Source organism: Pelophylax lessonae (assembly GCF_965119305.1).
Source record: "Pelophylax lessonae genome assembly, chromosome: 5".
NCBI lineage: Eukaryota > Metazoa > Chordata > Amphibia > Anura > Ranidae > Pelophylax > Pelophylax lessonae.
In genome coordinates, this window is record NC_138772.1 from 1,977,399 (window position 1) to 1,989,768 (window position 12,370).

Genomic DNA, 12,370 nt, shown 5'->3' on the forward strand with positions numbered 1-12,370 from the left:
ACAATATTGTATATAAACACACACGGGAGAAATATAAAAACAATAAATCAATTAAAAAAATGTATATCATATAATAGCTCCATACCCATTATTCCAGGTTAACATATGAATACCAAACATGGAGGGATAATTTAGAAAACCATTACCAAAAAGGCATGAAAAATCATAAAACATTTCTAAGTCAAATAAGAAGTATTCTGACAAGGAGTTTTCTGACAGAATACACGTGATATATGCACACATGTGTACAAAGGAGTGTACATATAAAAAATAAAAAAAAATAAAATTATTTATTTTACAGAATGGTACTAACATCAAGTTCCTCATTGAGTCCTCCTGGTGAAAGAAGGTCCAGGGCATAGATCCAATAGGTCTCCCTCTGGCAGATTCGCTTGAACCTCTCCGCCACAGGAAGGTCCCTCTGGATAGACTCAATGACCCACACCCGCAAGCCATTGGAGGATTTTGCATGATATTTGAGAAAATGTCTGGGGACATTATGTTTATGAAACGTTTTATGATTTGTCATGCCTTTTAGGTAATGGTTTTCCAAATGATCCCTCCATGTATGGTATTCATATATTAACCTGGAATAATGGGCATGGAGTTATTATATGATGTACATTTTTTTAATTGGTTTATTGTTTTTACATTTCTCCCGTGTGTGTTTATATACAATATTGTCTTTTCTTGTACAACCTTTTCCAAAAATGTTTTTATTGTTTTTAGATTGGTAGTGCTATGGTGTCAGCCGTGTCCTTGGGGCTCTTTCTGGTTCTGTGTTCCCCGCCCATTGGCCGCTGCTGTCACTTACGCTCCAGTGTTTTAAATTTCCCATGTCACGTCTTCTCCGTATCGGTCTGAGGAAGGAGCACTACTGTGCATGCTCTGAAACGCGTTACTGCCCCCCCCCCACATCATCACACTTGTGCGGTCCATCAGTGAGGCATGCGTTCCACCGCTGCCTCGGTCTGACCCAGTACTTCCGATTGGTCTTCCCTTGAAGCGTCATCTCCCTGCTGCCAGTCAGCTAGGGGACGGGATCACTGCGGACCAGGAAGGGACCCTTGAGCTACGATGACATACGCCACCCTTTATGTAAGTTAATGCTTTTGTCATACAATTAAGTGATATCGGCTACAATCAGCGACGCCTTTTCCTTTCCTTTTTCCTCTACTTGGATAATAGAGAACGACCGTGGCCTCGAAAAAGCGTTCTTTTTGCGCAAAAGCACTTTTAGACGAACTGGAAAACAGCGACAGCGAAACAGAGTTACTTGAAGAACTGAGCGATAGCGATTGGTGGAACAATTGGTCATCCAGGTACGGAAAGTGAGGACAGCGACGATTCTGATGTCTCTTTCTGGCACATCGCTCCGTTGGAAATTCTGAAGAATCATTCAATATACTTCCCAAATTCCACAAGCGATGTGCCAGAAAGAGATATCCAAATCGTCGCTGTCCTCACTCTCTGTACCTGATGACCAATTTTCCCACCAATTGCTATCGCTCAGTTCTTCAAGTAACTCCGGTTCGCTGTCGCTGTTTTCCAGTTCACCTAAAAGCGCTTTTGCGCAAAAAAAAAAACGCTTTTTGGACGCCATGGTCGTTCTCTATTTTCCAGGCACAAAGCACTGGAAAAGCACAGGCAGGGCACTGGAAAAGTCACCAGGTGAGATCCTGTGGTGAAATGGGATGATACAGTGTAATCCCATCACAGCTTTCTATCATCTCATTTGGTGTATTTACATTTTTGAATTTGCCGCCGGTTTCACCCCCCTGCGTCGCAACGCTCGCAGGGAAGGGAACCAGAAGGCAGGTGCTGACATCTGCTGAGCACACAGCGGGAGGACAGTGGGAGGACGGCTGGGGAGGACGGCGGGGGATCGCAGGGAAGGGAACCAGAAGACAGGTGCCGGCATCTGCAGAGCACAGAGCGAAATGACAGTGGGAGGACGGTGGGGGATCGCAGGGAAGGGAACCGGAAGACAGGTGCTGGCATCAGCCAAGCACAGAGCAGGGAGAGACTGTGAGGAGGACGGGGAGGACGGCGGGGGAGGTCAGGAAAGGTGAGTAACATTGGGGGGTAATCCCGAGTGTGGCTCGGGGTTACCGCTTTTGGTATTGAAAGTTAACCCCGAGCCACACTCGGGAATACCGCTAGGGGGGTTAATAGTAATAATATATATATTTTTAAATTTATTTATTTATTTATTTTTGTTGGAACCATTTATTATTTTTATACATGTTTTCATTTATTTTGATTTTTAGATCTCTTTGCATTATACTCTTGAAGAAACGGATAGGGTTCCGCGAAACGCATCAGAATTCCAAGTGGTTTTATTCATCATGTGTATATCAATCATGTATTTATTTCTTATATATATTATCATGTAATTGTTTTATTTATTTACTGTATCTATCATGAATTGTTATGACAGTTCTCAAATACATTGATATTTTTACTTCATTCAGGAATAGTTTTTTGTTTTTTTGGGGTTTTTTTGCATTTATTTTTGCTTTATTGTTCTATTTCTCTAACCAACTTGTTAACGTATGTACTCTATATATCTACTTTGATAAAGTGGTTGGCCTCACTCAAAGTCCCCTGACCTCCTTTATATATATATTTTTTGTGTGTGTGTTTATGTGAATAGTACATTGTATATCCCTGTATGTTGTACATTGTATATCCCTGTATGTTGTACATTGTATACCCCTGTATGTTGTACATTGTATACCCCCTGTATGTTGTACATTGTATACCCCTGTATGTTGTACATTGTATACCCCTGTATATTGTACATTGTATACCCCTGTATGTTGTACATTGTATACCCCCTGTATGTTGTACATTGTATACCCCTGTATGTTGTACATTGTATATCCCTGTATGTTGTACATTGTATATCCCTGTATGTTGTACATTGTATACCCCTGTATGTTGTACATTGTATACCCCTGTATGTTGTACATTGTATACCACTGTATGTTGTACATTGTATACCCCTGTATGTTGTACATTGTATACCCCTGTATGTTGTACATTGTATACCCCTGTCTGTTGTACATTGTATACCCCTGTATGTTGTACATTGTATACCCCTGTATCTTGTACATTGTATACCCCTGTATCTTGTACATTGTATACCCCTGTATGTTGTACATTGTATACCCCTGTATGTTGTACATTGTATACCCCTGTATGTTGTACATTGTATACCCCTGTATGTTGTACATTGTATACCCCTGTATGTTGTACATTGTATACCCCTGTATGTTGTACATTGTATACCCCCTGTATGTTGTACATTGTATACCCCCTGTATGTTGTATATCGTATACCCCTGTATGTTGTACATCGTATACCCCTGTATGTTGTACATCGTATATCCCTGTATGTTGTACATCGTATATCCCTGTATGTTGTACATTGTATACCCCTGTATGTTGTACATTGTATACCCCCTGTATGTTGTACATTGTATACCCCTGTATGTTGTACATTGTATATCCCTGTATGTTGTACATTGTATATCCCTGTATGTTGTACATTGTATACCCCTGTATGTTGTACATTGTATACCCCTGTATGTTGTACATTGTATACCCCTGTCTGTTGTACATTGTATACCCCTGTATGTTGTACATTGTATACCCCTGTATCTTGTACATTGTATACCCCTGTATCTTGTACATTGTATACCCCTGTATGTTGTACATTGTATACCCCTGTATGTTGTACATTGTATACCCCTGTATGTTGTACATTGTATACCCCTGTATGTTGTACATTGTATACCCCTGTATGTTGTACATTGTATACCCCTGTATGTTGTACATTGTATACCCCCTGTATGTTGTACATTGTATACCCCCTGTATGTTGTACATTGTATACCCCCTGTATGTTGTATATCGTATACCCCTGTATGTTGTACATCGTATACCCCTGTATGTTGTACATCGTATACCCCTGTATGTTGTACATCGTATATCCCTGTATGTTGTACATCGTATATCCCTGTATGTTGTACATTGTATACCCCTGTATGTTGTAAATTGTATACCCCTGTATGTTGTACATTGTATACCCCTGTATGTTGTACATTGTATACCCCCTGTATGTTGTACATTGTATACCCCTGTATGTTGTACATTGTATACCCCCTGTATGTTGTACAAATACTCTGCCTACAAATACTCTGAATACTCTGCCTACAAATACTATGAATACTCTGCCTACAAATACTATGAATACTCTGCCTACACATACTACAAATGCTCTGCCTACAAATACTACAAATACTCTGCCTACAAATGCTATAAATAATCTGCCAACAAATACTATGGATACTCTGCCTACAAATATGATGAATACTCTGCCTACAAATACTAGTAATACTTTGCCTACAGATACTATGAATAATCTGCCTACAAATACTATGAATACTCAGCCTACAAATGCTAAGAATACTCTGCCTACAAATACTATGAATACTCTGCCTACAAATGCTATGAATACTCTCCCTACAAATACTATGAACACTCTGCAAACAAATACTAAGAATACTCGGCCTACAAATACTATTAATACTTTGCCTCCAAATACTATGAATACTCTGCCTACAAATACTAAGTTACTCTGCCTACAAATACTATGAATACTTTGCCTACAAATGCTATGAATACTCTCCCTACAAATACTATGAACACTGCAAGCAAATACTAAGAATACTCTGCCTACAAATACTATAAATACTCTGCCTACAAATACTATGGATACTCTGCCTACAAATACTACGAATACTCTGCCCACAAATACTACAAATACTCTGCCTACAAATACTATGAATACTCTGCCTACAAATACTATGAATACTCTGCCTACAAATACTATGAATAATCTTCATACAAATACTATGAATATTCTTCCTACAAATACTATGAATACTCTTCATACAAATACTATGAATACTCTTCCTACAAATACTACAAATACTCTGCATACAAATACTATGAATACTCTGCCCACAAATACTACAAATACTCTGCCTACAAATACTATGAATACTCTGCCTACAAATACTATGAATACTCTGCCTACAAATACTATGAATACTCTTCATACAAATACTATGAATACTCTTCCTACAAATACTACAAATACTCTGCATACAAATACTATGAATACTCTGCCCACAAATACTACAAATACTCTGCCTACAAATACTATGAATACTCTGCCTACAAATACTATGAATACTCTGCCTACAAATACTATGAATACTCTTCATACAAATACTATGAATACTCTTCCTACAAATACTACAAATACTCTGCATACAAATACTATGAATACTCTGCCCACAAATACTACAAATACTCTGCCTACAAATACTATGAATACTCTGCCTACAAATACTATGAATACTCTGCCTACAAATACTATGAATACTCTTCATACAAATACTATGAATACTCTTCCTACAAATACTACAAATACTCTGCATACAAATACTATGAATACTCTGCCCACAAATACTACAAATACTCTGCCTACAAATACTATGAATACTCTGCCTACAAGGGTTAAGGAGCTATGTTACCTTTAGCTTGCAGATAATTCCTTATTGCTTTTTTAAATTGCTGCACATTAATTAAGCCGCATTGATCTGACCTTGAATTGGAAACATTGATTGGATATAATTAGGCGGGATGACATTGTCACAATCTCCGATTGATGAAGAAGAGAATAGTGTCCTCACCCCGGCCACACAGAGAAAACCCAACTCAATTATCATAAATATGAGCCGGGGAAGGAATTAGCTCAGAATTAGTCATATTGAAGACAGAGAGCAGAACATTTCACTCTGATGTTATTGAGAAGCGGAATTTTACAGCCAGAAACACATTTCCCTTCAAGTGGTTGTAAACCTCAGACATGAACAAAGCATATCCCTCTATAGTGTGTACTTATCTCAGTCCAGAGCATCAAGTGTGATTTTTGCCTTTTGCTGTCTGCATTAGTCACTTCTGACACCAAGCAATCCTTGGGAAATGCCCTGCCCCCTCCACAGCACACAGCAAGCAATTGACAGTCTCATCTGTGCATGTGTCCCTATGAGACTGTATAGTGGGGGGGGGGGGTTGTCTATTCCCTCCACTCAGGTCTCAGATTACACTCAGCTCTCTGCTCTGTGCTTTGTAGTGTGTGACATCAGAGCCACATTCAATGCCAAGTGCCAGAGCTATGACATGAGAGGTGGGGTGCGTGCTTCCCAAACAGCCAACAGAGGTGTGGAGTGAGGGAAAGGGCAGTTATGGTATGCTGCTGGTGCCTGTGATTAAAGCCCAACTCCGAGCAAAACATTTTATAAACATTCCTCTGGAAGCCTTAAAAAAATTATATTATATTATATTCACCTCCTCACTTGTGCAGTAATTCGTTTTCTCCACTAGATGTCCTCAGTCTTCTGGGTTGAATGATGCTCAGTGTTATTGAATCCCCAAAGACTGAGGACATTCTGTGAGGAATCCTTGGCCACGTAAGCAAGGGGGTGGGGATAGTAGTGACATCACTGTGCAAATATGGTCACCAGCCACATTTGGTTAATGATGTCATCAAAAACTCCCGCCCCTTTCCTTATATAGCTGATGGCAGTTCAGGTAACTGTCATTTGGCAGAAGTGTCGTGTGCACCAGGTCCATCAGTGGGCCAATCTCGGCAGGCGATGGGCATTGTGAATGTCAGTGGATTTACAGCCGAGGACACTTTTTGGGGCCTTTTATTTTCTTAAGAAATAATCTGTCCAACATTTGAGTGTCTTTATTTCTAGGCTACATTATCTATCCCTTACTCATTCATGTAGGGAGGAGATACAGTATCTAGGGGCCCCCTTATTTTTAAAGGGGGGGTTTCCAAATTTGGATATGCCCCCCTGCCTGCAGACCGTCACAACCACCAAGCCAGGGTTGTGGGGAAGAGGCCCATGTCCTCATTAACAAGTGGACAGGTTATCCAGGGCAATGAAACCCCTCCATTTTGAAGGCATGTAGGCTGTGCTGTAGGCTTTTTGCTTTTTTTCACCCTTCTTTTTTTCACCCTTCTTTTTTTCACCCAAGGTGCCAGCTTGCGGCCACATCACCCTGAGTGCATCTGATCTCAGAGGCTAAGCAGGGTCGGGACTGGTTAGTTCCTGGATGGGAGTCCGCCTGGGAATACCAAGTGCTGTAAGCCTTTTGCTTTTCATTGGCTTTCTTTTTTCGTCCTAGGTGCCAGCTTGGCATTCCTAAGTTCATGAGAGTTGAGGGTGCCAATGGTGAGCGCCTATGACCACATCACGTTGAACACACCCGATCTTGTCTGATCTTGGAGGCTAAGCAGGGTCGGGCCTGGTTAGTTCCTGGATGGGAGACCACCTGGGAATACCAGGTGCTGAAGGCTTTTCATTGGCTTTCTTTTTTTTTTTTTCGCCCAAGGTGCCAGCTTGAAATTCCCAAGTTCAAGAGGGTTGAGAGCACCAAGGGTGAGTGTCAAGGGTGAGTGTCAAGGGTGAGCGCCAAGAAAGGGCACCTATGGCAAAACCCACTGTACAGGCCCAATCTCGTCTGATCTCAGAGGCTAAGCAGGGTCGGGCCTGGTTGGTACCCAGATGGGAGACCACCTGGAAATATCAGGTGCTGTAGGCTTTTTGTTGGCTTTCTTTTTTTTTCGCCCAAGGTCCCAGCTTGGCATTCCCAAGCTCAAGAGGGTTGAGGGTGCCCATGGTGAGTGCCTACAGCCACATCCTCCTGAGTGCACCCGATCTCAGAGGCTAAGCAGGGTCGGGCCTGGTTAGTACCTCGATGGGAGACCGCCTGGAAATACCAGGTGCTGTAGGCTTTCTGCTTTTTGTTGGCTTTCTTTTTTTTGCCCCAGGTGCCAGCTTGGCATTCCCAAGTTCAAGAGGGTTAAGGGTAACCTGATATGGTTCAAGGAAAGTGGGCACATAGGTTAAGAACCTGTATTTCATGCTTTATCTGCTAAGAAAAAAAAACCTTGCAGTGTGAGTTAGGGGGGGGGGGGGGGTGGGGGTCATATTTTGCCTGGAATGGGGCTTTAACCAGTTCCCGCTCAGCCTATAAAAAAATGACGGCCGGGCAGGCCTTTTAAGATCTGGGTGGACGTCACATGACGTTCTCTTGGACCGCGCTATGGCATGATCTGTCACCGACTATGTGCATCGGATGACTGATCAGTGTACCGGCTCACTGCCTGTACCTAGTGACCACTGTGACCGATCACAGCAGATTACATGACAGTTGTAAAAAATGGATGCCATCCATTGTGTACAACTGTGTCGTTAGCTGTGATTGGTCAATGTGCTCACATGGTACAGACAGGGCCCATCTGTCCCATGTGATAAGATGTGGCTAATCACAGCTATTCACAACAAAACAAATTGAATGAATCATTTTCATTCAGTAAAATGCTTGCTTATAGCAATGAAATTCACTGCTATAAGCAATCATAATGAGTAAAAAAAAAAAAATACAGATTTCTTCCCCAGAGTAGAACAATGTTACTATGGTAACGTTATATTGCTCTGATCACAGTGTGTTAAAAAAAAATTAAAGAAAAAAAGAAAAATGTAATCAATAAATTTAAAACATTGAAAAAAAATTATTTATATATATATATATATATATATATTATTTTTTTTCTTTTTTTTTTTTTTTTTGTACTATCACCAGTCAGTGTCCCTGATCACCACCACACCAGTCATATGATGACGCTGTACTGCACTGGTGACAGTATGTAAAAAAAAAATTTAATTTTTTTTTTTTCAATTTCCTTATTTTCCCAAAAAAATATGACAAAAACAGACAACTTAAAAAAAAAAACTCCCCATGCCTGTTACTAAATTCCTCAGACTGTCTACTTTACAAAAAGTGGTGATTTGGGGGGTATTTGTACTGTCCTGGCATTTTCAGGCCCCTAGAAATTAGATCGGCTGTCAGTACATCAGGATCGATCGATTCTTAGATTTATATCCCATAGTCTGTGGACTCTATAACTTTATAGACTAAATAATATACACTGATTTGGGTTATTTTTACCAAAGAAATGTAGCAGAATACCCTTTGGCCTAAATATATGAAGAAAGATTATTTATTTCCAAAATTCTATAAGAGAAATGAAGAAAAACAATAATTTTTTCAAAATGTTCAGTTTTTTTCCGTTTATTTAGAAAAAAATAAAAAACTCAATGATGAATAAATACCACCAAAAGAAAAATCTTTTTGTGTGAACAAAATTATAAAAATGTCATATGGGTACAGTGTTACATGACTGAGTAATTGTCGTTCAAAGTGTGACAGCGCAGAAAGCTGAAAATTGGCCTGGCCAGGAAGGGGGTGAAAGTGCCTGGAATTGAAGTATAATATTTTAGTAGTTGATGGGAGTTAATATATAATAAAACTGGAAGATTCAGGCACCTTTAACCCACTTTCTTCAGCTTCTTATTATCCCCAGAACAGGAAGTGAGGGGAAATTTCTCTAATGGAGCCCCAGATAGAGGTAAAACCTGACCGGGGTTCTCCATCCAAATATAGAAGTACTCATTTTGGGTAAAGATGGACTTCTAGGTTTTGGGTGGGAACATGGCGTCTCCTTCTTTCAGGAGAAGAAGGAAATTAACCCTTGGAGCCTAAGCCTTTTTCTGATGTTGCTTACAAGTTAAAATCAGAATTTTTTGATAGAAAATTACTTAGAACCACATTATGTGTAAACATATATATATATATATATATTATTTTTTTTTATTTCTTTTAGCAGAGACCCTAGAGAATAGAATGGCGATCGTTGCAATGTTTTTTTGTGACACCGTATTTGCGCAGCACTCTTTCAAATTGAATTTTTTGGGGAAAAAAATACACTTTCGGAAATTAAAAAAAAAAAAAACCAGTAAAGTTAGCCCAATTTTTTTTGTATAATGTGAAAGATGATGTTACGCCGAGTAAATAGATACCCAACATGTCATGCTTTAAAATTGCGCACACTCGTGGAATGGCGACAAACTTCGGTACTTAAAAACCTCCATAGGCAACGGTTTAAAAAGTTTTAATGGTTACCAGTTCAGAGTTAGAGAGGAGGTCTTGTTCTAGAATGAATGCTCTTGCTCTAACGATCACGGCGATACCTCACATGTGTAGTTTGAGCGCCGTTTACATATGCGGGCGCAACTTGCGTATGAGTTTGCTTCTGCGCACGAGCACGGAGGGACGGGGCACTTTAAATTTTTGGGATTATGTTAATTATTTAATTTTATTTTTTTTTATTTTTACACTGTCTATTTAAAAAAAAAAAATTGATTACTTTTTTGCTGTCACAAAGAATGTAAACATCTCTTGTGACAGTAAACGGCAGTGACAGGTACTCTTTATGGAGGGATCGGGGGGAATGTGACAGTAATAGGAGTGACAGGTACTCTTTATGGAGAGATCGGGAGGAATGTGACAGTAATAGCAGTGACAGGTACTCTTTATGGAGAGATCGGGAGGAATGTGACAGTAATAGGAGTGACAGGTACTCTTTATGGAGAGATCGGGGGGGGGGGATGTGACAGTAATAGCAGTGACAGGTACTCTTTATGGAGGGATCGGGGGGAATGTGACAGTAATAGGAGTGACAGGTCCTCTTTATGGAGGGATCGGGGGGGAATGTGACAGTAATAGGAGTGACAGGTACTCTTTATGGAGAGATCGGGGAGGAATGTGACAGTAATAGGAGTGACAGGTACTCTTTATGGAGGGATCGGGAGGAATGTGACAGTAATAGGAGTGACAGGTACTCTTTATGGAGGGATCGGGGGGAATGTGACAGTAATAGGAGTGACAGGTACTCTTTATGGAGGGATCGGGAGGAATGTGACAGTAATAGGAGTGACAGGTACTCTTTATGGAGAGATCGGGAGGAATGTGACAGTAATAGGAGTGACAGGTACTCTTTATGGAGAGATCGGGGGGGGGGATGTGACAGTAATAGCAGTGACAGGTACTCTTTATGGAGGGATCGGGGGGAATGTGACAGTAATAGGAGTGACAGGTCCTCTTTATGGAGGGATCGGGGGGGAATGTGACAGTAATAGGAGTGACAGGTACTCTTTATGGAGAGATCGGGGGGGGGGATGTGACAGTAATAGCAGTGACAGGTACTCTTTATGGAGGGATCGGGGGGAATGTGACAGTAATAGGAGTGACAGGTCCTCTTTATGGAGGGATCGGGGGGGAATGTGACAGTAATAGGAGTGACAGGTACTCTTTATGGAGAGATCGGGGAGGAATGTGACAGTAATAGGAGTGACAGGTACTCTTTATGGAGGGATCGGGAGGAATGTGACAGTAATAGGAGTGACAGGTACTCTTTATGGAGGGATCGGGGGGAATGTGACAGTAATAGGAGTGACAGGTACTCTTTATGGAGGGATCGGGGAGGAATGTGACAGTAATAGGAGTGACAGGTACTCTTTATGGAGGGATCGGGAGGAATGTGACAGTAATAGGAGTGACAGGTACTCTTTATGGAGGGATCGGGGGAATGTGACAGTAATAGGCAGTGACAGGTACTCCTTATGGAGGGATGGGGGGGGGGGGATGTGACAGTAATAGGCAGTGACAGGTACTCCTTATGGAGGGATGGGGGGGGGGGGGATGTGACAGTAATAGGCAGTGACAGGTACTCTTTATGGAGGGATCGGGGGGAATGTGACAGTAATAGGAGTGACAGGTACTCTTTATGGAGGGATCGGGGGGAATGTGACAGTAATAGGAGTGACAGGTACTCTTTATGGAGGGATCGGGGGGAATGTGACAGTAATAGGAGTGACAGGTACTCTTTATGGAGGGATCGGGGGAATGTGACAGTAATAGGCAGTGACAGGTACTCCTTATGGAGGGATGGGGGGGGGGGGGATGTGACAGTAATAGGCAGTGACAGGTACTCTTTATGGAGGGATCGGGGGGAATGTGACAGTAATAGGAGTGACAGGTACTCTTTATGGAGGGATCGAGAGGAATGAGACAGTACTAAGCAGTGACAGGTACTCTTTATGGAGGGATCGGGGGGAATGTGACAGTAATAGCAGTGACAGGTACTCTTTATGGAGGGATAGGGGGGAATGTGACAGTAATAGCAGTGACAGGTACTCTTTATGAAGGGATCGGGAGGAATGTGACAGTAATAGGAGTGACAGGTACTCTTTATGGAGGGATCGGGGGGAATGGGACAGTGCTAAGCAGTGACAGGTACTCTTTATGGAGGGATCTGGGGGAATGTGACAGTAATAGGAGTGACAGGTACTCTTTATGGAGGGATCGGGGGCAATGTGA